The sequence below is a fragment of the Bacillus rossius genome, chromosome 1, assembly GCF_032445375.1.
Source record: "Bacillus rossius redtenbacheri isolate Brsri chromosome 1, Brsri_v3, whole genome shotgun sequence".
Lineage (NCBI taxonomy): Eukaryota > Metazoa > Arthropoda > Insecta > Phasmatodea > Bacillidae > Bacillus > Bacillus rossius.
In genome coordinates this window covers 49,172,854-49,199,754 of record NC_086330.1, presented here as the reverse complement: position 1 = coordinate 49,199,754, position 26,901 = coordinate 49,172,854, and the positions used below count along the sequence as shown (strand labels likewise).

At 39.0% G+C, this 26,901-nt stretch overlaps 1 protein-coding gene across 5 annotated transcripts in view; it reads right to left on the bottom strand.

Moving 5' to 3' along the window:
- Window positions 1–26,901, bottom strand: part of LOC134535722 (spastin) — a 164,714-nt gene that overhangs the window by 33,175 nt on the left and 104,638 nt on the right. For 2 of the 5 annotated variants that reach the window (XM_063374970.1, XM_063374952.1), the window contains one exon: window positions 24,516–24,576. The exons of 2 other annotated variants lie outside the window; for them this stretch is intronic. The gene's annotated coding sequence lies outside the window, so the exon portion shown is untranslated. Of the gene's footprint in view, window positions 1–6,084; window positions 6,179–24,515; window positions 24,577–26,901 lie in introns of those variants that run through there. One more of the 5 variants, XM_063374960.1, reaches the window with a different exon arrangement.

The following is a 26,901-nucleotide window of genomic DNA, read 5'->3' as shown; positions in this document are numbered from 1 at the left end:
AGTCCAACTTTACAAGAAAACTTTAGTAGAAAAGTTAGTAAATCAGGTGGAAAGCAGTGCCTAATAATAACATTGAATATAGCTGTTTTCTACGGGCTTACTTTCCAGTTCACCTGAGATAATATTTTAGGGAACATTAACGTATCCACCTTATGCTGGGAGACTATGCAGGGGATTGCTTGTAAACTGACTAATTCTGCCGATAAACTTTCAAATGTATTCCATCTAGCTGAATAGTTTTTTTTTTGCATGTGCTCTACGTTAAATATTTTAGTGCAATCGTATTCCAGTCGTGCGTTTATGAACTTGCATTACGTGCCATATAATACGATATATTATTAATATTGTTGCAAGTGGGAAAACAGGCTCCAAAAGGAGAGCCGATTTAATTAAATACAGTTTTATTTACTACCTAATAATAAAACTATGATTGAAGTTATGCTAAATTCTCTATCCACAAATTTATATCTTTCATGAGGTCCACAATTTACTCTCCCCACTGGAGCTTGGCTCGACAGTGGCTCTAACGAATACTCGTCTCTTACCGCTTACCTCAGTCCCAACACACCGCCTCGCACTTCTCACTCGTCCGCCGCACACCCACCACAGTCCCGGATGCTTCGGTCCCCGATGCACCAGTCTCCGCGCACGAAGTCCATCGTTCGTCGTCCACCTTCGCTCACCAAGGGCTCACTCGCCCTCTTCACTTAACTTCCTCGGAGGCCGGCGTCCCCATTTTTATACTCCTTGGTCTCCTTCTGGAATAGTCCTTCGCCCCTTCGATGTGTGGCGTCATCAGAGTTGACTATATAGCCGAAGCTCCCAGAACAATGGCGTCCTAGTTACGTCACTCTACGCGGCGGCCAACAGGAACTAGCAGAATACTCCAAAGGGACGAGGAGGCGCTGCGAAATCTTTAGGAAGGCCGCTACTCATGTTTACGGCAGGGGATGGGCGAGGGGGAAGAGGGGTGTCCCAAGGTATCTGCTTGGCCTGCGCAACGGTCTGGCTGGCCGGACCTCGCTTCTGGAAGCCTCGTAACAATGTGTCAGCTTGCCACATTTATGGTTTTTAAATCATGGTGTTCATAAAAAATTAAATTGCCAGATTTTTTCTGGTTCACAGGACATCTGTTAAGTGCGTTTGATTCCAACCCTTTCGGAAATTTTTATGGCGCAGAAAATTCCTCTTGGGTTCAAAGGTGGGTGTCGTATTTGTCTTATCCACAGCAGCTAAATATTTAGTGTATTTAAAACTGTTGGATACAACAATTTGTCTTCTGAGGTAGAGCTCATATGTATTTAAATAGCCTAGGCCTAGGCTAAAACCAGATCTCCAGCCATTATATGCCACTATGCAAACAGACATCCTGTGTAATTTTTTTTACATACGAATTTTATACTTAAGTTAAACCATAACATACAAAAGTTACAATCTTAACATTTGGTTTCAATTACAAAATAAACATGATATCATCTTTACGCTTAGTTTGAATAATAAAATATACATGTCATTTATTTGTAAAAAGTAATCTGAAGATTAAAGACGAAATTCCTATTAATTGATGCCATCTAAATTAATCCAGTAAAAGTATTTCTTCTAAATTATGTCCAATGTGAATTTTTTTTTAAATAATGTATTTCATTTAAGATTATATTATTTTAACTAAACCTGCCATTTCAAGTTTTAAAAAAAAACAGTAACGTAATACAATCCAGCACGAGAAATACGACAAACATTTACGAGCAGCGACGTGGCGTGGTCTGTTCGTTACGGCCTAGCCTGGGAGTCCCAAGCCAATTACGGGGCACGATCGAGCTTATTGAAGCTGAAACTGAAAACCCCACAGTGGTTATAACGGGGTGAGAGAGAGCCACGAGAAGAGGGCGAGGGAAGAAAAACCCGGTAATTTGATTGGCGCCGCTCCCGCTGCAACCGCCGAACACGACGCTACGGCACCGGAAATACGCAGCGCCCGCAGGGCAGGGGCAGGCTCCCGCGTCCAAATGAAATTGTCTCTGAAACCACTTTTATCTGCACACCCGGCGAAAACTGAAAGGTGGAGCGAGAGGGAGGGCACCCAGAAACTACGAGGGGTTGGAAATAATTAAACCCACAAATCAATAACACTTCAATATGGACTGAAAATTTTATCCAATTCGCTTCTGGCGTTATAAAACACGCTTGCTCAATTAAAGGCAACTTCAAATTAAAAAAAAACAGGTAATGGCATAAAAATGTATTGGGGGGGGGGGGGGGCGTCGGGTAAAGGAACAGCCTCGTTGTATCGTTTCATCAGAAGCGAGGACGATATTTACACCAAACTTCCAGCTTTCGATTCTTTTTGCTCGGACGTGTCGAAATGACTAATGGAAAATGTCATATATTTAGCTGTCAATGTTGGAGCTGAAGTATCAAATTCAATTCAATGTGTACTGCAGTCAAATTTTTGTGATAGCATTCCTAAATGTGATGGAAGTTATTAACCTATACAGTTCAGTACCATACAAGTACGGTATAACCTCAATGCATTTTATTTTTTCAGAAATACATATAGGAGATAAATCATATCTATATGTACATTTCCCATACAAGTTCCTTGTTTAGGGACGATACCAAAAGATTTTTTATTATTTTATTTTTAGAGTAACTACCTAGAGGCGCACGGCAAGACAAATGGAGCAGAAAACCCACCAGCGTCTAGACGCTAAGATTCAACCAAACCACCGTAATCCTGAATTTAAATACAAGTGTTTGCGGAAATTCACAGCTATAGGCAATGCCACGCAATTCTAGGGTCAAATATAAGTGGAGAATACACTTAATTAAAATAAAAATACTTATAAAATAAATATACTTAATTAAGCTGACTACGTAGGTTTCGAGAAAAGTGACTTGGAAAGTCAAGTGAAACAGATGTTTGTTGTACGTACATGTATAGGCTGAAATATTTCGATCGAGATACCACTGGGAACTTTATTGTATTTCCTACTTCGTCGTATGAAATATTCATTATGTTTTCCTGGGCACAATTTGAACTCTGTCGTACGCGGTAGAGTGCGTGCTACCAGCTAGCAGCTGGAAACAACTACAATGATCTCCAACGTGCACTGTTTGTCCAGGCCAATAGCTTCCTTGTAATGTGCGATGACAGCCCTGTCGAACTGCCTTCACCACTGTTGGTCACTTTCTCTGGAGTTGCTGGCCGCATGGTAGAGCAACGGCGATGCTCTCCGACTGCTTCCAAATTAGCTCGTGCAGTAAGCAAAACGAGTTAAAATAACTACTTATTGGCTTCAGATTTCAGCTTTTTGATGAGTAAGAAGTTGTTTTTTTATTGCCCTCGAAGATGGCTGAAACAAAGCATGCCGAAACTCCAGGCACACTATCAATTCAAAGGACGCGTGGCCTTTCAACCCAGAAGCCTAGTAGAAGTTCGTGACTGCCCACGAAATCCTACGAACCAATAGTAAAAAAATATGTTTAATATTTAATATTTTTAATATTCGTAATAATTTGTTTACACTATTATTAATTAACTAGCTGCCCGACCCGGCTTCGCACTGCTATACTAATGGAATAAAAATTAAGCCACATCTCCCATTTACAGTAATGGTAAATAAAAAAATTCAGTGAAAATTTATTACAATGCTGTATAATGTACCGGAGAGAAAATGAATAGCACCGATGGTTTCCCGACTAGTGCACGCAACGTACAACTGATGTACCCGTACTTCGCTACGGCAGTCTACAGGCAGATCACTCTTACGCCGCTCATTATACATGCCCCTCCTTGTGGGTACGCCACTGCCGCGCGATGCCCATTGCCATGGAGACGCAGAAGGCATGAACAATGCAAAATCCTGTTCTCATGCAGACAAAGTAGTATATTTCATTTTGTTCTCCATGCGATAGAAAATAAGGCACCATATGTTGCAAACTTGGACTATCCAAGGCGTGACGACAGACAGCTAAGGGTCCCCCAAAGCCACCTGATCCCTGCAGGAGGGGGTAAGACCCAGTATTCACTTCTCAGGTTAGGGAGAGGGCTCACCTGGTGTGGCGCGGTAAGGAGGGGAAAATAGGGTGTGCAGTATTCATGATCACGGCAACCCTTCAAAGACCGCGACCCAGGGGGATGAAACCACGGGGAGGACGAGGACGTAAAGAACACCACGCAAGAAACAGGAGATATTCGGCTAAGGGGGAAGGGAGCACGCAGAGTTGACGACGCCGAATGCAGGTGAAGACGAAATGACCAAACCCTACTTCAGACTAAGTAGAAATATGTTCAGCGTACGGGTGCCAGATATATAGTGTATGATACACCACGAAAGTACTTACGTAAATGTTATGGTCTGTTTCAAAACTGCGGGTCATGTTGATACTTGTGTTTTTGCGACACATTAAATAAAGCTGGACAAAATGCGTGCTTATGACACAAATGCAAATTTTTTTACACATTATTAGCAAAAACCATACCACATACAATGCCAATAAATCAGTTGAACTAATTTTTGATGTACGTTCATCATAATAGGGAATTTCATAAAAGAAAATTATACACGCATGAATGAACACACAGATACAGCAATGTATCATTCTTAAAGGCTGTTCAAATCAAGCAAACTTAAAAAAAATGTCCAAAAGTTCTTTTTTGATAAATATCTATGGATTTGCCTCTTTAGCACCAAGTTGGTAGTCAAGCAATAATGTACACATTCTATGCCTTTACTAATGAGTTTGCCGTGAGCTCCTGTTGAGTGCAGACGTAGGTATCTCGTGTGTGCGCCTTCCAGCAATGAGTTTATGGAGAATCTCTAATAGTGTGTTAGACTCCAAATATGCATTAGGGCAGTGTGTACAGGTATGCTTCCTTGTGATGATTTATGCCTAGTTTGCGGAAGGCCCCTTTTTGGTAAACAAAAATTGATTGCCTGCTCTGGTGATTGTGATTCCCCAATACATGAGAAATAAATAAATGTTGATAATAAATTTAATATCGTGTGTTATATTGTAAGATTTCTTGTCACCGAAAGTATATTTTTCATTGTATGTTTGTGTTAACACTGTGTTTTGTGTATTTGTATGTATTGTATGTGTCATTCTGTTAATGGCCCTCAGCTGTTGGATGGCACATTACACAAAATAAAATAAAATAATTCAATATGTTTGAGTTACGTCTAAAAGTGCAGTTTATCATGCCCTGACATAGCAAACAATTCTTTCAAGCATCGGGAAAGGCTAGGAAGTGTTATAAGCTGTAGTTAAAAAATAATTTACTTCCGTGGTACGTGCCTGTATCGATTTATCGATTAAACAAGGTTTATCCTATAGAATGTATCTTACCGACAGAGCCCATGAACTGCGTATACCACCAGGTTCGAAGTTTTGGGACAAGCGCTCGGGTGTACATGTAGTACGAATTATGCATGGCCTTTAGGGAACTGCTGTGAAATTTCGAAGTAACGACGTCAAGTCACGGGCCTAGCAGAGGGTAAATAACAGTATTGTACACGTGATGGGAAAGGTTGCAACACTGCACATACACATTTATAACCGAACGGGGAGAACAAATTACAGAGACTCTGGACAATCTAAACTTAGTATAAATGTCGTATTATCATAAATATTATGTCTAATTTCTAAGACAAAATGGTTGTAATGTTTGTTTACTCATTGGTAGTATAGTTTTCTATTTCATTTCATACCAATTCGTCTCATACAAATTATTAATTTGACACCCGAAGTTGCAGTCAGAGGATTATATATTGCCAAATGATTTTTTTTTTTTTTTTGCTATCACTGTTTGGGATTTTAAAAATCGGCGCATGGCCTTCGTTAGAAGTGAAAATTCAAACTTTAATAATCCAATCAGACGATAACACTGAACAATTAAGTACATACTGGATATTCACAATTGTAACAAACATGGCGACGAAAGAACTTCAAAGCATCTTACAGTTGTCTGATCTTTACTCGTTATTCCCCCTCCCCCAACGTGGAGCGCCCATCTCCTGAGCGTTGCATTTTACGTTACGCTCGGATGAGTCACTACCTCTACTTCTAAAGATTACAACTTACGCCTTTCAATGTTTCTCCTGATTTTTCCAGGTGTTCTATACCTGTAGCAACCCTGAAACACGAGATTACAATAAAATTTAGCAGAGCAAAATTGTTATTGCCAAAACAATAGCATTACATACACCCGGTGCTGTCACAGGGTGTGAAACAAAACTGACATCTGTTCACGAAACGTCGCAACTGTTTGTCTTATTTCAATTTGTATAATCACCTACAAATACAACATTCAAACTAAAACTTAATTTTTTTTTTTAAGTTATACGCATTATATCCACTATAATCAATATGGTGACTAAATGTACATAAAGCATGAAGGATATGATGCCACAGTGCAATTAAAAATAGTGTGCATGCCATTTGCTACTTTCTTGAGTATACCGAATAGTTTTATATATAGGCTAAATTACACTACGGATTTCTAGACAGATTTTTTTTGCCCCTAACTTCCTCTGATGGTTTCCGAGATCTCAAAGAAAATTAAGAACTCAAAAATGTTTAATTGAAATATGAGGTTAGGCTAAATGAAAACCGGATAAGGGCTATTACATTATTTACATCTTCACAACTTTAACATTATCTCCTTCAATATCCTCCCCTCCACGACCATTACACCGCTCCATGCGAATTTTCAATTGTTAAAAGCAATTATTGGAGTTATTTTCTGAAAGCATGTTCATGATCCCCGTCGTTTTTTTTTTCTTCTATCTTCCACGACTTTAACCGTCTCAAATTTCATTCATGGTTCCCACTCCTTTTAGCTAAAAAAAATTCAAGCACATTCAAGAACATTTTCAAAAATTTGAAGGACCCAAATATTATGAAATAATTTTAGTACGTATTTTTTGAACACGTGCAGAATTGTTTTTTTTTCTGTCTATTACTTACAAACAGAAATATAAAAGCTTATCGGAGGAACAGTAACATTGCAAACTGGCTGAGTTTAACATTATACCGAACTTTTATCTAAGTAAATCTATGTAAAAACTATTTGAACGTACCATAAATATCGTAAAGTTAAATTGCGGTGCCCCACTTTTAACTTGTCCTAAATAAATACAACGTAATTATAACTCTTACAAACAGTGTAAATTTTATCAAGCACTTTTAAGCACCTAAATGTTTTTTCAAGAACTTGTAAGGGCCCTTGATTACTTCAAACCATTTCAAGCACTTTTCAAGGACTTTCAAGGAGCGTGGGAACCCTGTCATTCCTTTCAGAGCAGATTTCACTTTCGGAAACAGTAAACAGTCACACGGAGCAAGATCTGGTGAGTAGGGTGAATGGTAAAACACAGGGAATCACGCTTAGCCAAAAAACTAATCGACAACCAATGCAATATAGGCAGGGGCGTTGTCCTGATGAAGAATCCATGACTTGTTTTTCCACAACTCATGTTGCTTTCTTCTTACTTGTTCATGGAGTGTAGATAGGACTCCAAGATGATATTATTCACAGTTGGCCTTCTGGCACCCAATTCGCGTACACAATCCAAAGGATGTCAAAAAAATACAATCATTGCTTTGAATTTTGATTTTGACACTCTTCCAGTGCATTGATTGGCGCATAGTATTCGGATCATAAGTGAAAAATCATGATTCATCAATATGTTTTTCAGAGTTCCAGTGAGAAACCACGATTCATAAAGCAATTAAGGATATTTTTGATGGATTTCAGTGTGTCGCCACAAATGTTCATTACAGAGACTTTTTGTTCAGGCATTAGGTTCTGGAGCACCATTTTCGAACAAACCTCCCTCATGTGCAAATGTTCATGTAAAATCAGCCGAACTGTTTCTTTGTCGATTCTTGCAATATTAGCAACCGCACGAACACTCAACCGACTGTCTTTTGGGATGACATCTCCTAATTTTTCAATATTTTTGTCCGTTGTTGACGTTGAGGATCGCCTTGCACGTGGGTCATCTTCAATTACTTCTCCTCCCTCTTTGAACAGCTTAAACTACTCAAAAACTTGAGTGCGAGAGAAGACATTCATCACAGTACACCTTTTTAAACAAAGAATCGACCTCTATGGCGAACTTTCCAAGGTAAATGAAAAATGTCACATTAATCCATTGGTTTTTCAAAACGCTAAGCTTTTTTTCGACAAACTGACGATATGTGGTCTGACGGCCCGACTAAGGGGTCGGTGGGTGGCAGGAATATAGAGAGGGGATGTCACGTGATGGCAGTGTAGCGTTTGACCTCGAGGCCAGCTATGTTTCTGTTAAAAAATCAGCCCGGTTATTGTTTAGCCAATTCTCATAAAAGTAGTACAATTTTAAAGAACTTTTAGTATCCAAAGGAAGGAGAAGGTACTGCCCATTTTGTCCCAAATTCACATTACAAGAACTAAACGAAAAAAACTCAATTAAAAATTTTAACCTTCAACACTCCGTCCCCCAACCACCGAAAAAGGAAAAAAAAAATCAAACTGTAATAAAGTAACAACACTGAATAAAAGTGGGTTGGGTGGAGGGAAACTGTGGCTTGCCGCAAGCCCTGTCAGCGATATCGATGGATACTGAGTAGTAATAAGAGGCTGAGTGCACGAACACATTAAACCGCTAGAGACAGGTTGAATAGCTTGTAATTTATTACCTATAAGTTACGCGATCGCAATAATAACAATCATTAAAAATTATTTTTATCCACAGAAAACTTTTCTTTGGATAAGCAGCCAATTTCAGTAAATAGTATCACAACACGTTGATTTCAGGGGGGGGGGGGGGGGAGGAACAGAGTTTCAAGTTTAAAACTTACTTTCAAAACAAGCTTTAACTGTCTGTACCACAATATTTAAATAGTGCACAACTTATATTTAACTGTACCTGATAAAAGTACTATTCATTATTTAGATTTAGTATTGTCTGTACGTAATAACAACGAACTTACGCGCTAACCAAATAAATTTACTGATAATTTAGCGACTGGATTACTCGTAGAAGTTGCAAAGTTCGTTGCCGTGGCAACAGCGCAGTGACGTCATGTTTGCTGGCACCCAAAGAGCACGGTACGAGACCTTTGCCGAAACACAAAAAGGCACCTCCTTGTGGGGTAGGTATTAGGGCGGATTTTATAATTAAGGTTTCGCCGCCCCCCCCCCCCCCAGAACCACGAATGCGGAAAAGTTTCCTCCTATAATAAAATAATAATAAAATTACTTAAAATAAATTCAAAATCGGGGGACATCTACATGTCACGCCCTGCACCATATGTTTATATAAACAGTCGTATTTAACATATTTCGTAAAGTCGGAGTATTACTTAAAACTCATACTATCGACACGCTTTAGTTTATGTTAATTTTATAGTTCAATTAAGTTGTATAAATTTGATCGTTATTGATATTGCAATATTTTCAAAGCGTGACCGGAATACAATTTTTAAGAAAAAGAAATTTATTTTCCTTAAATTTTTAAGAATACACAATAACTACTATTCCAAACAATACACCCATTTTGGTGAATAATGAACCCCTTGCTTAATTATTGCAGCTTCTGAAACAGGTAACAAGCAATCTAAATACCCGTGAACATTATTTTTCATGTTTTTATCACTAATCATTTCAAACTAAAAAAAATTCAAATTGTACTAGTAATCTACTAAGAAATTTTGAAACATTATCATTACAGTTCGTTACTTGTTCTGTCTAAATAAAAAATAGCATTTTTTATTCAATTCTAAATAGCGGCTGAGCATACTCAGTTTCTTGAGAAAAGTGATTTTTGTTTCCGGATTTATCTTGTAATAAATTTCACGTGTAGTGTTCGCCTAGCCGTGTACCGGGCACAGCATTTTGTAGAATGAGAGGTAGGCTAAATCGGATAAATTGTGCATATCTGTACTGCAATATAATTAGACAGTAAGCGATACAGCATGTACCGTGCCTCATAAAGAAAAACTTAACTACCATTGTAACGATAAATATTAAAACTTCTCCCTTAAGCCTTTTATCGCAGCCGAAAGAATTGTGAAACCATCCGGGGGGGGGGGGGGACAATAACATTACTTCACATCGAAAGTCTCAATTCTATGTTACATTGCAAAAACATGTATATACTGGAATTTATATTAACCTATAAATTACATGAAAAATCGCTGTAAAATATGAGATATAGCCTACTATGGATTCATGGTAAATATATTGTTGCGAGTGTGAGAATACAGGTCCGGAAAGGATAGCTGAATTAATTAAATACAGTTTTGTCTATATACTAATTGTTACACGATTGATTACAATACTTTAAATGTCTATTAAAAAAGTATAACACTTTTAATAAGTCCACTATTTATTCACCCCACTAGAACTCGGCTCGACAGTGGCTCTCTCGGCTGCTCGGTCCCAACACACTGTCTCGCACTACTCACTCGTCCGCGCCGCGACACTGTCCCCGAAGCACCAACCTTCACACACGAATCCCATCGCTTGTCGCCTGCTAAGGGGTCGCTCACCCTCTTCACTTCACTGGCCTAGCAGGTCATTCTCCCCGTCTGTATACATCTCATTTCCGTCTCTTAGCCATTCTAAGTGTCACGACATCAGAATCCCGACTTAACACTCGAAGCTGCGAGAACAATGGCGTCCTAGTTACGCCACTTTACGCAGACGGGGCTCTGGGAACGTACCGAACCCTCGAGAGACAGAGAGGCGCCGCTGCTAATCGGATTACCACAGGTGGAGGGCGTTAACAGCATCACATCCCTCCGGCTAACTGGCCAGCCTCGTCGCTAGCTTCCTCGTAATAATATTTAACCTTCATTAAATGTTTAGGAAAGTAAATATTTTCACAATGTATAACTGGACCACGTTCACGAAGTGGTGATAATGGAGCTATAAGGCGTTGACGAACAACAGCTCCGCGGTGGCTTGGTTACATCGCAACGAAATTGCGTCCTCCGATCGTCGACGTGTGTATACCGGTTGCCGAAGACTAATGCAAGGCACCTACGCGACCGAGGAAGAGATGTCGCAGTGGGAAGAGACGGAAAGATTTGCCCGGTGAGGAGATTGCCGCCGCAGCAGCCCTATTTGCTTGTCGCGCGCGAGTTGAACGAAGAGAAGAGATGAACGCGCATGGGGAATCACTAGATCGATACTCGGGCGCGCAAGCAGATAACCAGACAACAGACCCGGGAATACATGCCTCGCACATGCATGCGTTTCCAGATTACAGTCTGATCGCCTTATTGCAACTACGGGGGAATATGACATGAAGCGCAAATATTATCTCCTCCTGCGTCATGTTGATTATTTTCCCCATTGTTATTTCTGAAATTTTACCACGATACCCCCCTTGCATTTGTTTTTGTACCACAAATGTTTTCAAAAGATATTCAATAAGAATAATATATGTTTTGACAGATGCATTGTGTATAAATATGTATACACACACTAGCTAATACCCGGCATGCGCTGCAATGCCTCAATAAATATTTTTCTACTTTGATTGAAGTAGGTACACATATACAAAGTATATTTCTATATATATCTCTCTATGTATACTCCGATCGCTTGGAGCAGACTCCAAGGGTTCTCTAGCCCTATGCGGAGTCGACGCAGTGAGTGGCGATACAACTCCAGTACTATCCTGGACAGTTAGTAGAGGTTGGATAGTCCTCCACCGGACCACGGGTTCACCGTGTGATTGAGGGGTCCACGTGTGATGGGGTAGAACGGGGTAGGCGCCAGCAGTGCTGATAACATCTAAGAGCTTAGGACGCAGCCACTTGTCTGGTTAGCTTAGTGAGTCCGGGGGGGGGGGGATGAAGGTGGTGGCTAAGCTCTGGGATGGGTAGCCTCAGCCTCTGGTCACAGCTGGATCTCTACCACCTCTCCTGTTTCTCGTATCCACGCCCGTGGGGGCCCCAGGCCGGTAAGGTTCACGCTAAGAGGGTGTAGCTGAAGTCTCTGCTCCCGGTGCACATCGCGACACCAGGGGCCACTCACGAGCGCAAGTCGCTCGAGTTTTGAGCAGCTGCCTAAGGCAGAACCTGGGACGATGACGTCACAAGTGGTGGCGTGGCCCGGGAAGGACTGCTACGGCAATACAAGGCAAGTGACGAAGAGTACCAGCCCGCAAGCATCAGCGGGCTTTACGTAAACGAGTCCTATATGAGAAGTTAAATTTACAATGAAAGAAAATAACTCTGACAGTATTAGTACGGGAAGCAAACTATACCTTAAAGCAAGTGTTGTAAATCACTTTTTAATTGTAAATGAATTTTATGCCTGCCACATTTTCTGTAACGTAACTTTGTTGTGAAGTAAGCATTTAGCTCGTTAATCAGTTAGCACAGTTTGTTGTAAACATTATTTTCTTACACCTAGTCGCTAGGCATAATGTGTAGGGATGAGAGTGACACATAAATGTAGTATTTGGATGCCACCACACATAATTTTGTTTGTAACATATTGTTTCTGAAAGGCTCCCTTAATAATAGGTACACGCAATTTGTAAGCGAAATGAATTTTAATGATAAAAGTTTAATTTTATACTATCCTGTTTCAGCGCTTCGTGTGAACAAGCCTTCGACCCATCAAAATAAAACCCAATGTCACGCTGTCGAGGGACAACCTCCTCCTCAAGTTCACAGAGCGCTGTTCACATGGGTGGCTTTAATATATTTGTAACCCGAACAGGGAATGAGAATGTTTGTGAATAAATTTTACTTGGCACACCTCGCTTTGATACCTTTTTCAGTTCATAAAAGAAAGAGGCATAAACCCCGACATTTCAGGTTCATCCTCATGACCTTCATTACATATAAGTGTAGATTGACTGCCATTATGCAAGCAACATACGAACAAATAATTTGTTTGATTTTAAGTCTTTCAATTTAAACTCTTCTGGTATTTACAGCAGTCCCTATATTACAATTATTCATTCGCATGTCTGCGACCACAGGCGTAGCTGGTACATTTGTCTTCCGAACATCAGGAATAAATTCTTCAAATTAAGATTTAGTTACGTTTAGTAGAAGAAACCTCATAGCATAAAAACATAATATTTCTATTTTCTAAGGATGAAAATGTATAATCATACACATACATAATACTATATAGATACATTTCTTGCAAGCGCAAAAATACAAACGCACAGAGAGATGGAGTTATTAGACATTCACCCGGAGGGAGTTGGATTCCAAGAAACTGGTCATTACGATAAATATTGTAAACATAAGTCAAAAGTCACTAATGAGGGGTTGTTAACCCAGCGCTCCTAACCATAAGGCACTGCCGCCCTGAGGCCCCTGTTGGCGTGGAAACTGATATGCCGTTTACGCAATCGGAAAAGCCGGTAGTCTCGGCTGTAACGAGAGGCTGAAGCTACCTCATCCCAGCATCGTCACTCCCTCGTCCACCCCTCCTTGCTCGCTCAGCTAACCAGACAGTTGACTATGTCCTCAGTCTCAAGACCTATCAGTACTGCTAGCGCCTACCCCGATCCACCACTTCATAATGGGACTCCTCAGTCACCCAGGCAACCCGTGGTCCGGTGGAGGCCTATCCAACCTCTACTAGCTGTCCAGGCTAGTACCGAAGCTGTGTCGCCGCTCACCGCAGCTCTTCACAGGGCTAGGGAACCCTCCGAGCTTGCTCCAAGCGATAGCAGCACAGCTGCCAAGTGCGAGTCCTACATCAATCTGATCCTGGGCCGACAGAGGAAACCTCATCCATCCACACAAAGGAACATCCCGCATATCGTGACACATGCACGGAGCCACTAGAAGGGGAATAATTATTGTTCTGTAGCTATAAGATATGCAAAGACCTTCGCCTTCCATAACCCTAGGAAATAACGTTAAGTAGGCTAAATGATTCTTAAATAAATAAAAACATTTACCCTCTTAGATAGTAGGGAGATCGCACTCCATGCAGATTTACCCATTTCAGGTGGGAAGAACGTGACATGACTACCTGCAAATGTCACTCTGTGCAAGTAATTTAATTTCCAGGAAGGAAAAAAGGGAGGGGGGATACGTAAACACGCAAATGAATTTCCACATGGTTAAGCCAAAATACTCATCACACCTGCAATACATAAATCTGTCTACTTTGCAACAACTTAACGCAAAGAAGTTACAGCAAGGAATATAAAAAATTTATCTGAATAACTGATAATAATATCCTATTTTTTCTATACAACGAAGGCGTTTCCAGAAGAAAAAAAATCAATGTCATGCTGACGGCTTGACTATTTTTAATAACCTAACCCATCTCCCTAGGCGCAGGAGGCATTTTGAAAAACCAGATTATAATTCTTCGTAGTATTTCAGCCCCGGGAGCGCTAAAGCGCCACTTCTTACAGGACTAACTAAACTCTAAAAACAAATGCCTCTTATTTTCTTTAGCGTAAAAAGCACTATAACAGTTGCCTCGCGAACTACTGATCTCGACTCTTCGGCTAATAACTTGTCATACTTACAGTATGTACTTTTCTTGTGAGTACAGGTTTTTGAGGGAATACAGTATGTACTTTTCTTGTGTGTATAGGTTTTTGAGGGAATAAAGTACATAATTATGGATGCGTAGTCAGTTTCACTTTCATTTCCTTTTAAGTCATGAATCAGCTCTTGCCTCTTCCCCATGGTTAAGACAAATGTGTTAATACACCACAGCGAACAGCATTATCATTCCTAGCATACATAAGCACAGATGTCGACGATGTATGAAGAGATTACGGTATTGGATGACCGAGTACTCATGTGTATGCTTGGAAACGGTACATAACAAGTGTGCGATTATGTTATTATTTACGAATTTTGTGAGTGAAATTACCAACTTATTAACTTTATATTATTTATTATGTTCTAAAAGTGTCATATTATATCGAATGGAAATACGCATTAAATAAACCTTAGAATCGAGCATTTGTTACGATATTTGCGCTACAGGTCTTAACACCCAAGAAAGAAACAATGTACACTAGTTGCAGTCTTACTAACCATAACTGCAGCCTTTGGGAAAGCTCAAGTGATACGCGAGTAATATTAAATCGAAACGAGGGCAGAGAATAAATATGTTTTTAACCGTGCTATCGTATTGCATCGCAGATCTCCAAACAATCACACCAGTCGCGATAAAAGCAGCATTTTATTCAACTTCGTTAAACCGTTGTTAAACAGTGCTAATTTGGTAGCATCTAGTTGAATCCGCAAGCGAAAACCTCGTATATAATCTCGCTCGGTGTAACAGAGGCTTAGCAGACGATCCTTTGAGCTTAGAACAAGTTAAAATGAACGCTGAACCTGCCACGAGGAAGTTCCGTCGACGGCCGCTAAAGAAAACATGGGGGGGGGAGGTTCATTTTTAATTAAAGGTGGCGCCTGGTGGACCGGACTCACGTACGTAGCCAGGGCAGGAGATCAGGAGATGGAGGAAGAAGGGAAGGGGGTGTGGCAAGGAAAGATTGGCCGAGGCCTGGACGCGGCGGTCCCGTGGAGAGAACAGATGCATTGCATGCCAGCTCCAAAGTAACAGGCTTAGGCAATTTAAGCTTTGCTGGAATTCAATTTATGCACGGATTATACATAAATATATCCAACAAAATAAACTTACATAAACTGCTATGTTTTATGCACGGATTATACATAAATATATCCACCAAAATAAACTTACATAAACTGCTCTTAGTATAATTAAACAGTCTGTGTTCCGTTTAGCCTTATTCTTGGGTAGATCACTCGAATGTTAAAATAAAAATGGTTAATGGCAGCTAATTGGTTATGTAGGCAATATGCAACACACACACGAAAATAACTTGAAGTATACAAATCCAACAATGTGTAACGTAAGTGCCAAAGAAGGCCAATCGAAATCAGTAAACTCATCACTAACGGTGAAAAGACGGTCCACGAAGCCAATAGCCGCTGGCCAAGCGTGGAACAGAGGGTTGCCATGGGAGCAACGGCGGACTTTACGAAGCCGGCGGCACTTCGTGTTGCTGCATAATGTGTCCGCCCTAATTCTTTATCTCTCTGGCCCTACAACGCCCGCAAGTAATTCGCTACCACGCGCGACACAAATTTAACGCGGTAATTAAACGTCCGCCCTACAACAGTAAGGATTTAAAGGCTAAGTAAAAAAAAAATCACTGAGAACTTCATTAGCATTTTAAAACACCGACGTTACCGAAATATTATTTGTTTTTATTATGTACCTCAGCATCAACGCACCTAAGTCCAAATTTGGCGTTTGTTTTACTGGAGATTATGTATTGAAGATTATTCCATCAAATCATAACATGGTAAATCACAAAATTTTTCCAAAGAATTTACCGATAACTGTCAAGAGCCTGAGCTAGAAGCTTTAGTTTAGCCACAGAAACATAAATTTAATTAAAATGTTATGTACCTGTGGTTATTGAAAAAGTATTCTGTTTGGAAGAAAAAAATCATAAGTTTTTTCTTGCCGGATACACGAGTATGGAGGTTTATGTAAAACACAGTATTATTGGCAGGGCAGGTTTTTTTAATTTCCTGTGAAGTTCTCAGATTGTAACATATAGGCTCGCTTGATTGTGCGGGACAGATATTGACGGCAACTCCGCCCTTCTCAAAAAATTTCAGTTTGATCTTCTAAGAAGCACTGGTTACATCACTTCATCTCAGGTACGTCTACTACACTCAAACAATAACCATGACTGTAGCTCTTTGAGAAAGCTACACTGATACAATTGTAATATGAAATCGAACCAAGGACATAGAACAAAGCCTGTTGCAAACCATTTCACGAATGGCGTCATGCCATTTCACGAATGGCGTCATGCCGTTTCACGTATTTCATGAGTAAAGAAATCGTTAATTGCAAAAACAAGGGCCTGCTTCCGCCATCATACGCCCGGAAGTGTCTGCAAAAAAATCGCGTACCTACTGTGTGCCATTTGTATACAAGACATTCAGATTAAAACGAAACATAAATAAATTCCATGTGGGCATCTACTTCATCCCTGACGTGATGAATTGTTGCGTCCGAAACAATGTACCATATAAATTTAGGATAATTAGAACGTATTAAGTTACGTACTTATTTTTACAGTAGTGAACAGTTGTCTGGGCGATTTTGAGCCCATTTAGACGCTACCTATAGGCCTTTATGTATGTGATGGTACATGAAATAGCAGTACCTTTCTCTTTTTGAGAGTCACCCACCCAGTGGCAGGATCAACATAAGGAACTTAAGTTGGAGCCTGAGAGAAAGAAGAGGTTGAGGTCACAGTGAAGGAACATCCAACATTGTGATGGGCCTCGAACCACCTGCACACCAACTCAGTGTTAGTAAATACAGTCAGCCAGAGTCATGGAGTGGGTTGGGACATTTCTTTGACGAGGCCGTCGAGAGAGAATGGAGATGTAGGGACAAAGGAGACGAAAACTGTATACGTAGAGATTTTTCTAGTCGAAATTGTTATAACATTAAAAAAAACTATAAGCAATCACATACATTTAGTCTGTTTTTAAATTAATTAAATTGCAATTTATAAAATTCCTAATATACTTTATTCACAATAAAAATTTTAGCATGGTATTTGTGGGAGTCTGGCTCCGTATTTTTTTTTATTTTGTTCGCTTCCCCAAGATTGCGGCACAATTTTAAGGGTAAACGATACGCAGATAGGCCTCATTACAATGAGCGAGTTTACTAGCTAGTCGTTTCGATGCTCACTTTGGTACGTATGTCTAGTAAAATTTCAGACTGGTCTACTATTCTCGCTACTTCCTTTACATGATTTTTGATTGACCGTTCAAGGCCCGATAAACAGTTTGGGTACGGAATTGTTCAAAAATAAACTAAACCGTTATTGTTTTATTTAATTTAAAAATGAAATTATTTTAAAAAAATGGGTGAGTGGCCCTCACGTGCGTTTATAAGTGAAACTTAAACTGAGGGATAGGACATGTGCAGGAGTACACAGATATTTGAAACGCCTGTTAGAGTGTGCAAATGTACCAGCGTTTAGGCGAGTGTAAAGGTACGCGAATGTACGAGAGTGTGCACAAGTATGCGAGTGAGCAAGTATGCGAGTGAGCAAGTATGCGAGTGAGCAAGTATGCGAATGAGCTAGTATGCGAATGAGCTAGTATGCGAGTGAGCTAGTATGCGAGTGAGCTAGTATGCGAGTGAGCTAGTATGCGAGTGAGCTAGTATGCGAGTGAGCTAGTATGCGAGTGCACCAGTAAGCGAGTATACAAGTGCGCCAGTATGTTAGTGAGCTATAATACAAACATGCCATCGAGCGATGCTGCTGTCATCTTGTGTTTTCAGCAAAGTAAAGCGTTAACTAATAAAGTACATAATGTAGGTTCACATTAAATGTTTACAATTGTAGGAAACATAACGGCTAAAAAAAAACTGCTAAGATTATTACAGTAATCTGACTCTACTTTGTACGCTCTGAAGTTGCTTTTTTTTTTTTTTTTTTCGTTACGCTCTGATGACGTCATTGCCTCGACTTACCCTTCCCACTATAAAACAAGCAGCAAGCAACGTGAAACAACAACAAAAATATAACCTCGCTTCAAACCACTTGCGAGCTAGGACACTACATGAGATTTGTTCGTTCTTGTGTAATTGACACTCGCTAAGCTGGTCACAACATGCGCACACCCGAGGCTAGTAAACTCGCACGTGACACAGTTTACAGAGATTATTTGAAAAATACGTGAGCAGGAGTGGTACAGCACTCGGGAGACTTACGTAAGCCAAGAGGAGCGCAACAGTTGCGCAACGCCAGAGACAGCAACTACACTGTTAGAAATTACAGTAAATTTACGGATTTTTCAAACGAATTATTTAACTGAAATAAACGAGGAGTTCTTCGTAATTTCAAATAACTGAATCTTCGCAGAAACTACGACGTATTTAGACTTCTGGATTCATGTCCAAAGTAAGTGAGCTCAGTGTCCGTAAATCTACGGAGATCCCTGGATAATTTGTAACCAGGGTTCTTCGTAAAGTGAAGGTGAGAAATTGTTACAGTGTAGTGCACGCTAACAGCGGCGCCGTAAGCCTACAGGTACACGCGGACTGACGGGCGCCTCCAGGCTAGCCCCGCGACTCTTGCGAGGTGTTCAGCGCGCCTCAAGGACGCTGCGCTCCAAGTACTGAATGCACCGCAGAGTGAAGTACAGAGGCAGAGCTCGGACGAAGCTGCGAAGTAGCGCAGTTCCGTGGGCTACATCTGCGGAGCCTAAAAAAGGTGACAAGTCCGGTTGACTTATCAGCGTGAATGTTACACACTGAAACATTTTAAGTACATTGAGCTTCATGCAAACTTAAACAAACAAAAATTAACCTGTTATTAAAACTGCTTTATACCTTTATTTCATATTTGTATTTCGTGGCCAGAAATAGTCTGTAATCACTCAACACACACAAAAAAAAAACTGGCCGCCAAGAGCGATGTAGGTAAAATTTTACACTACAATAATCCACTTCAACGATAAAACAAAATATTTAATAATACACTTTAAAGATTAAAAAAAGTACATTATTGAGGTTCGCAATCGTAGCATTGTGACGAAACACTTACGTCTGATCCTCTTCTTTATTCGTTATTCCCCCTCCCGCTCAATCAAACCATTTAACGAGCGTCACACTTCAAAAGGTTGCACTTTTTGTTACGCTCCGATGAGTCATCGCCTGGACTTACCCTACCGGCTGTGAAGAAGTTTTCATGTCAAAAATCGACACAAATATTAATTGATCCTACTTGGGCTCGGATTTTACTATCAATAGTTTTGGTGGAAAGAACGTTTCGCCAACGCAGTGAGACATTTTGACTTTTGCCAAAACTATATATATGCACTCCACGGATCGAAGACTACCACGACGCGAGCATAATGCTAGTTAGACGGCCAAGTATAAAGTTAATTGTCAGGAGATGGTTGAAGTCACCTCTTACTCCAACATCGTCATATTGCAACGGCCAAAATCATTGCGGAAGTGGTGCCTGACCACGCCTGATAGTGGTTAACGGGAAGCCTAAGATGTACATCTAGTTCTGTCCCTGCCCGATTACACCCGAACAATTCACCTTCGGCCAACCTCGGGTTTATTTATATATATTTATATTTCTCTGTTTATTTTAATGTAGCTATACTAACCTAACTAACCTTCCATAGTGTTTTAAAGTGTTTTAATGTAGCTAACCTAACCGACCACTTTTAATATTTGAATTCATTTTTCCTGCGCAAAAATAAAACAAATCCCGAAGTTGGCCGAAGGTGAATTGTTCGGGTGTAATCGGGAAGGGACAGAACTTGATGTACATCTTAGGCTTCTCGTGGTTAACAAGTATGAATGCGAATTTCCGTCGTTAAACACAGCCACTACCATAAAGTACAGTCCTTAGAACCTGTTTCCACAATGCGAACACTACGCTTCAGCCAATGTTTCGGGTGTTCCGTGGACCATCATCGGCTTCACACAGCACCCAAGTTATAATGGTCACACTGTCACAGGCAATTTCAGCCACGGTCAACGTGTGAAACAAATGGTTAAATGACGACTTTTTAAGGGCTTAGTTTAGCTTAGTCACTTGAGGAACAAAACTACATATATGCACAGAATCAAAGTTATGATGAAGCGACACTAACGCGCACCACCAAATAAATCATAAATTCAGCCTAAACACGCAAAAAAGTAGATTCGCTCGAAATGTATATTATAAATATATAAATTATCATAGAACTGGAAAACAAATAATTGTGTATCAGAATTTTCCACATAAACTTTTGTATTTACAATAATCTTGAACAAGCTACAGTTTGACAATAAAAAAAAAACACAATAATAACGAAAACTCCCACTCATGAACTTAGGTAAACCGCGAAATGTTTTTGTAACTGCTAGCCTGAGACCCAAGTACTGCTAACAAAAGCAAACAAGATGTTTCACATAAAAGCTGCATACCAGACGGAAGCAAGTTTTGTAATGCAAGTAGAAACACGTCCTTTTGTCGGGTCTGCAGCCTCTTGACCTAAGAGGACTTGTTTGCAGAGCATAGTTTCGATCGAGCAACGAGCCCCTGGCAGTTTAGAAACTCTTCCGTGAATTTGGGCGGCTGCCAGTTCAGACACACAGGAGTTTCAGTGTGTGACAAGACAAAGGGCTGGAGATAACAGTACGTGCGCAGACCTCGACAAGTGGAGAAGTTTCACTCTGCCAGCCAAGTGCCTGATATCAGTAGGAAGCATCTGTGGCCGACAGAACCTGCCGCGACTCACTGTAGTCTACAGGCATTATGACTCATATAATTTCGGTAAGATAACACATACGTAAGTTGTTTAGTTATTGCAGCCCCGAGTCGTATATTTTCTGTGGTAAAATGCATATACGAATACTAAACTACTTAAAAAAAACTGAAACCCTTTTGTCTACTATATTATATGTCTACTATACATTTTTAATATTTTTAGGCAAAATGACCCCACTGTACTAATGAACTCTTTCTTGAAAGATCATAAAATGTCTAAATGAATACGTTTCAAATATTTAGAATAAAACTAACTTTGCAGTAGTTATGGTTAGGAATAAAAGTATAATTAAAAGATTTAGTATTAGCGCAGGCATAACTATCATAGATTTCGAATTTTATCGCAGTATTTTTGAGGCGAAGTGTACTTGTGAGACTCGGAACCGCCTACAGGTATATTTCGAAGTACCTACTTATTCTATAAATGTTCTGGGAACTTCTATAAACTTCTGGGACATTTTAAAAACTTCATGTAAAGAACATCCTGTATATTCTCCAATATTTCAAAATGATCGATAAAACATTTTTTTAAATTTCCATGCAGCGAAAATATTTCGAATGTTTTAAACTCAATGTATCCAGCTCAGAACGATTTTTCATATTATGCCTACTAAGGTACTAAGGTAGTAGTGATTTTTTTGACCCTCAAACACTATTTTTTATCACTTGCACTAATACGTGGGCGTATAAAAATTTGTTTTCGACAAAGGCTTAGGATAGCATGGTTAAAATAAATTGGAACAAATTTGATATTAAGGAAGTTTGAGGATTTTAGTTAGTCTCATCAAAAACTGTTGATGCCAAAGGTTTTAGATAATGTTTAGGATTTTTACAATAAATAATAATGAATTTGATAGTATAACTAATAAAGACTCATGATTTTTTATATCTTTCAATCCTTGTTATTTATTTACACTCCTGGTTTTAGACCAAATTTAGGGGGTTCAAATAAATACGAATGTACATGGTATGGAAGATTTATTCATATTTTTATTCCAACCCCTGTTTTCTACCCCTTACATAATGGTTCGTCTTAACAAAAATAGTTTCAGACAAAAGTTTTAGATAAAATTTATACGCTTTACAAACAATTTGAACGGATTCGATAGTGTGTCTACTAATGGAGTTATGAATTTTTTTTGTCCTTCAACCCTCGATTTATTTCCACCCCTTGCTATAATGTTTGGTCGTATTAAAAATTATTTTGAACGAAATTTATAGGCCTAGATGATATTTTAAGGTTTTACACTAAATAGGAACGGATATGATAGTATACTTGTTACGGAAATTATGAATTTTTTTTTAAGTCTACCCCTGCCTTTTCAGCCCTTTTCTGCAGTGGTTCGTTATATCAAAAATTGTTTCAGGCAAAAGTTATAAATAAAAACTACACCATTTACAAACAATTATAACGGATTCGATAGTGTGCTTACTAAGGGAGTTATGAAATTTTTTGTCTTCCCGCCCTTTATTTTTCCACCCCTTGCAGTTATGGTAGGTCGTATCAAAAATATATTTGGAACATATTATTGGGTATTGCTCTTACTAGTCACAATACATTCAAATGGATGCGATATTTCTAATATTACGAGAGTTATACCCAATTTTTTGTTTTTAAAAAATTTTCCCCAATTCTACCGCTTTGGTGAAATTTTGCCCATTAACGAACTCGGCTGAGATATTCCATTACTATATACTATGTATAAGCTTGGAAGTAATTTGTGAAAAATTAGGACGGTTATCGTGTCCATAAAAATGTGATATATATGAGAGAGAGAGAGAGAGAGAGAGAGAGAGAGGTGTTTTGGGGTCTATGGACCATGAAAAGATAAACTAATAAAATTTTTCCGGAAGACGCACCAGGGTAACGAATACAATAGGTAGAACTTCTTTGAAACATACCTAAAATAGCCTACAGTAATTTCAAAAATATTTTCTTCGTTGAACTACTCTGATTGCCGAATCTTCTTCTAATACTGCCATCAGCAGCCGATCTTGCTGGGAAAGGGCTTGCACAAATACACCGCACTAAATCACGCAAACCAACACTGTAAGTACAACAGTGATGGAATACAACATACTTCGATTCCTTCTCCCCCCTCCCCTCGGCCCCATTTCCTTTGCTTCAATGGGAATACATGCCAACTTCCTCTTACGCGCTGAAAACGTAAAGGGTTCAGTAACCAATGGGTGCGTGGCGGGTGAAAATACACACATATGCACGCCTCAATACTCACGGGAAAATTCTGACAGTACTCTAGGCTGGAAAAAAAGTTGTTGTAGGGAGCGAAGAACAGGCTGAAAGCAAAGACGGCGGCATGGTCGCAGAATTTCTCTTCAGTTAATTACTCTTCAGTAATTACTGCAGCAGATTATTAATAGACATGCAAGCCATACGAAATTGGTACATTTTATTAATTACGCTGGGCCTTCATTGCTTGCAAGTACTTAAATAAATAAAATAATAATTTATTCATGCTCTGCTTTATGTTGGTGCTTTATGTTTAAGAACTAAAAAAAAAGTATAAATTTAATACAACGAAAGTTAATCAACTACAGAGATTCCCAATATTTCTAATTGTAATTAATAGAAAAGCATTTTAAGACATAAATTATTATACCAGATTTATTCCTTCATGGAAGACAAAATTAAAACTAATGAATCACAATATGTTTATAAAAATGGGCCTACTTGATGCAACTAAATGTTCTAAGGGAAATATCAACAGCACAATTGCTTCCTTTATGACGGTGATGTAACTTTATGGCAAACTGAAAGTTTTGAAATCGAAATACCTGTTTCTCCTCTCTGTTCACAAGTTGTAGCCTGGAAGTTAAATTGAGCAGATAAATTTTAATAGTTTTAATTATTTTAATTTTTAGTTCAAAGAACGATCGAAAGTCGGTCGTTACTAAGCATGGAAAGCTAGCCATTTATTGTCTGAGCTGAGGTAAAGCTATTTGAAGTCAGAGGCTAGGTCCAAAAGCAACAAGGAGCACACTTACTGAGAGCTCCACGTTCACGCCTACTTTGCACTTCACTCACACGCTAATTTCGAATATTTATAGCCTACAGTCAAAATGCCATCCTTAGTGATTATATATAAAACATAATTAACTTTAAAATTTTCGCAATTACATTAATGAACAAGAAAAGTATAGTGCGCCTACCTTGAAGATGATAAATTTGTAATGTACTCTTTAAAAACTGCACTGCAGAGCCACATCTTACCTGAAACAGAAAAGGTGAAATTAGTATATATACACTATTCTTAGTATCATGGTAAATACACTCTCTAATACCACTCTGAAATGACACGTTAAATGCAGATTTTTTTTTAACTTTGACAGCAAACAATATAAATCCAAATACATTAAATCAAAAAGGTAGCAAATATCTGTAGTCACTTGATCATTCATTTTGAGTCATTCCAATACCATCTATTTTAAAATTCAAAAGTTTTACAGCTAAATATATACAACATACATAAACAAACAACGTGTTCTCATACATCACAGAAAATCTACTCCAAACTCTACAGGTCCGTGTTTTAATTCTTGCTGAGACTTAAGAGGCCACTCCAGTGTTTCAGGGGCACTACGCAACCCCCGTTAACCTCATAAGATTCAATGCTATTTTCATTTTGCTTATAACTTATTAACTAATATAGATTTCGAAATGATGCTTGCTTGATATGTAAGACAACGATGTTCTTATCAAAGCCCCTTTCTTCAAAAACGTGCATCAATTATGGTTTAATACTAATCTTTACTAATATGTATAAGTGTATTGTCTAGGTTTGAACCATAATTTATGCACGTTTTTGAAGAAAGAGGCTTTGATAAGAACATCGTTGTCTTACATATCAAGCAAGCATCATTTCGAAATCTATAATAGTTAATTAGTTATAAGCAAAATGAAAATAGCATTGAATCTTATGAGGTTAACGCAGGTTGCGTAGTGCCCCTGAAACACTGGAGTGGCCTCTTAAGGGCTCCGCCTACCCGGGCACACACAAGGTGCGCAGAGCTTCAGGAAAAACAACGCGATTTGAAAACTACTCAAGATATCCGAGTGGAGTCTGCTTACGAAAAGCATTTAAGAGTTCGCTGAGGACCGAAAAGAACTTTTGATTTTGGATTAAGTTTTTAAACTATATTTTTAGAAGAGTTAAAATGGCTAAAACGCATGTTTTCAGAGTAATTTTTAGGCGTAAAACAACCAGTACAGATTCTTGAAAGCACTTAAGGGACTTGCATTACACCTTTATCTTCATTTCTCAGCTATATAATGTTACGATCACCGCTCAAATTTCACAGCTATCCTGTGCACGACGAGAAGACTGCGCGCCAGTTCAGAGCCTTGCGCTTATAGTGTGGTGGCTTAGCGGAATAATCGTGACCTGCTGGATTAAAGCGTCAGATTTTGTACAGCTCATATATACATTTGGTACTACCAAACTATGGGGTGGTGCCCGATTTTTGGGCCCGCCATCTTGAAATACGACGCCATTTTGTTTTTCTCCCAAATTTTTCGTCACTTGTTAAAAAACTGCTGAATATCGCCCTAACTGTCGGGTTTTTGACAAAACATGTAGGCATATGTTTTATTAACAATTCAAGTTGTTACAATTTGAGCCCAAGAACGTCTTTGTAGGTTGAATATTTCGCGACAAATAAATTATTTAACTTTAATTTAGTTTTAAAATTTTTGTCATTCGTCCAAAAATATCTGTATAGCACCCAAACTGTTGGGTTTATGGCAAAACGTGTGAGCATGTGTTTTATTAACAATTAAATTTTCTGCAATATGAGCCCACTACCATCTTTGTAGGTTGAATAGTTCGTGAGAAACAAATTTTCAAACTTTTATTTCATTGTCAATTTTTTTACTTGCACCGAAAAATAGCACCAACTGTAACCCCAACTGTAGGGTTAACAATGAAGAAATCCACAAAACAGATGTAATAGCTTCAATGTTTTTCTATATAATTATAAGTTATTTAGATTTTAATTATTTATAGGTCATTGCAGTGAACCACAAAATTGAGATTTTTTCTGATAATATAAAATGCAGTTAGTGTTCAAATTAAACATTTCTCCAATAACTTGCAATGTGGTTGAAAGAAGTATAAATAAGTGTACAATCATAAAAAATAGCTAAATCATGCATTTGGGCACCTGCAATACGACAAATATCAGAGCTGTAATGTTACATTGATAATATTTGAAATGTTTATATTTTAACATAAAGATGCTTACAGTTCATTCACAATTCCACTTTCCACAATGGCCTTTGCAGTGACAAAGAGCAGTGCAGGCAAGTGCGGCCTTTTTACAAAAACAACTGTTAGAACAGAGGGGTTCAACCTTACAACCACATTTTATAAATTCTCTACAACTGTTACTCGCTTCGGGTATGGACATCCAGATCGGTTGCCAAGTTTCTTCGTTATATTTCCATCCAAAATTATCTGGATTAGGTGTATCCTGAAACGATTTCTAACTATTTAGCCAAATGCTGACTGTGGTCCAACGAGAACGCAGTTCAAGTGTT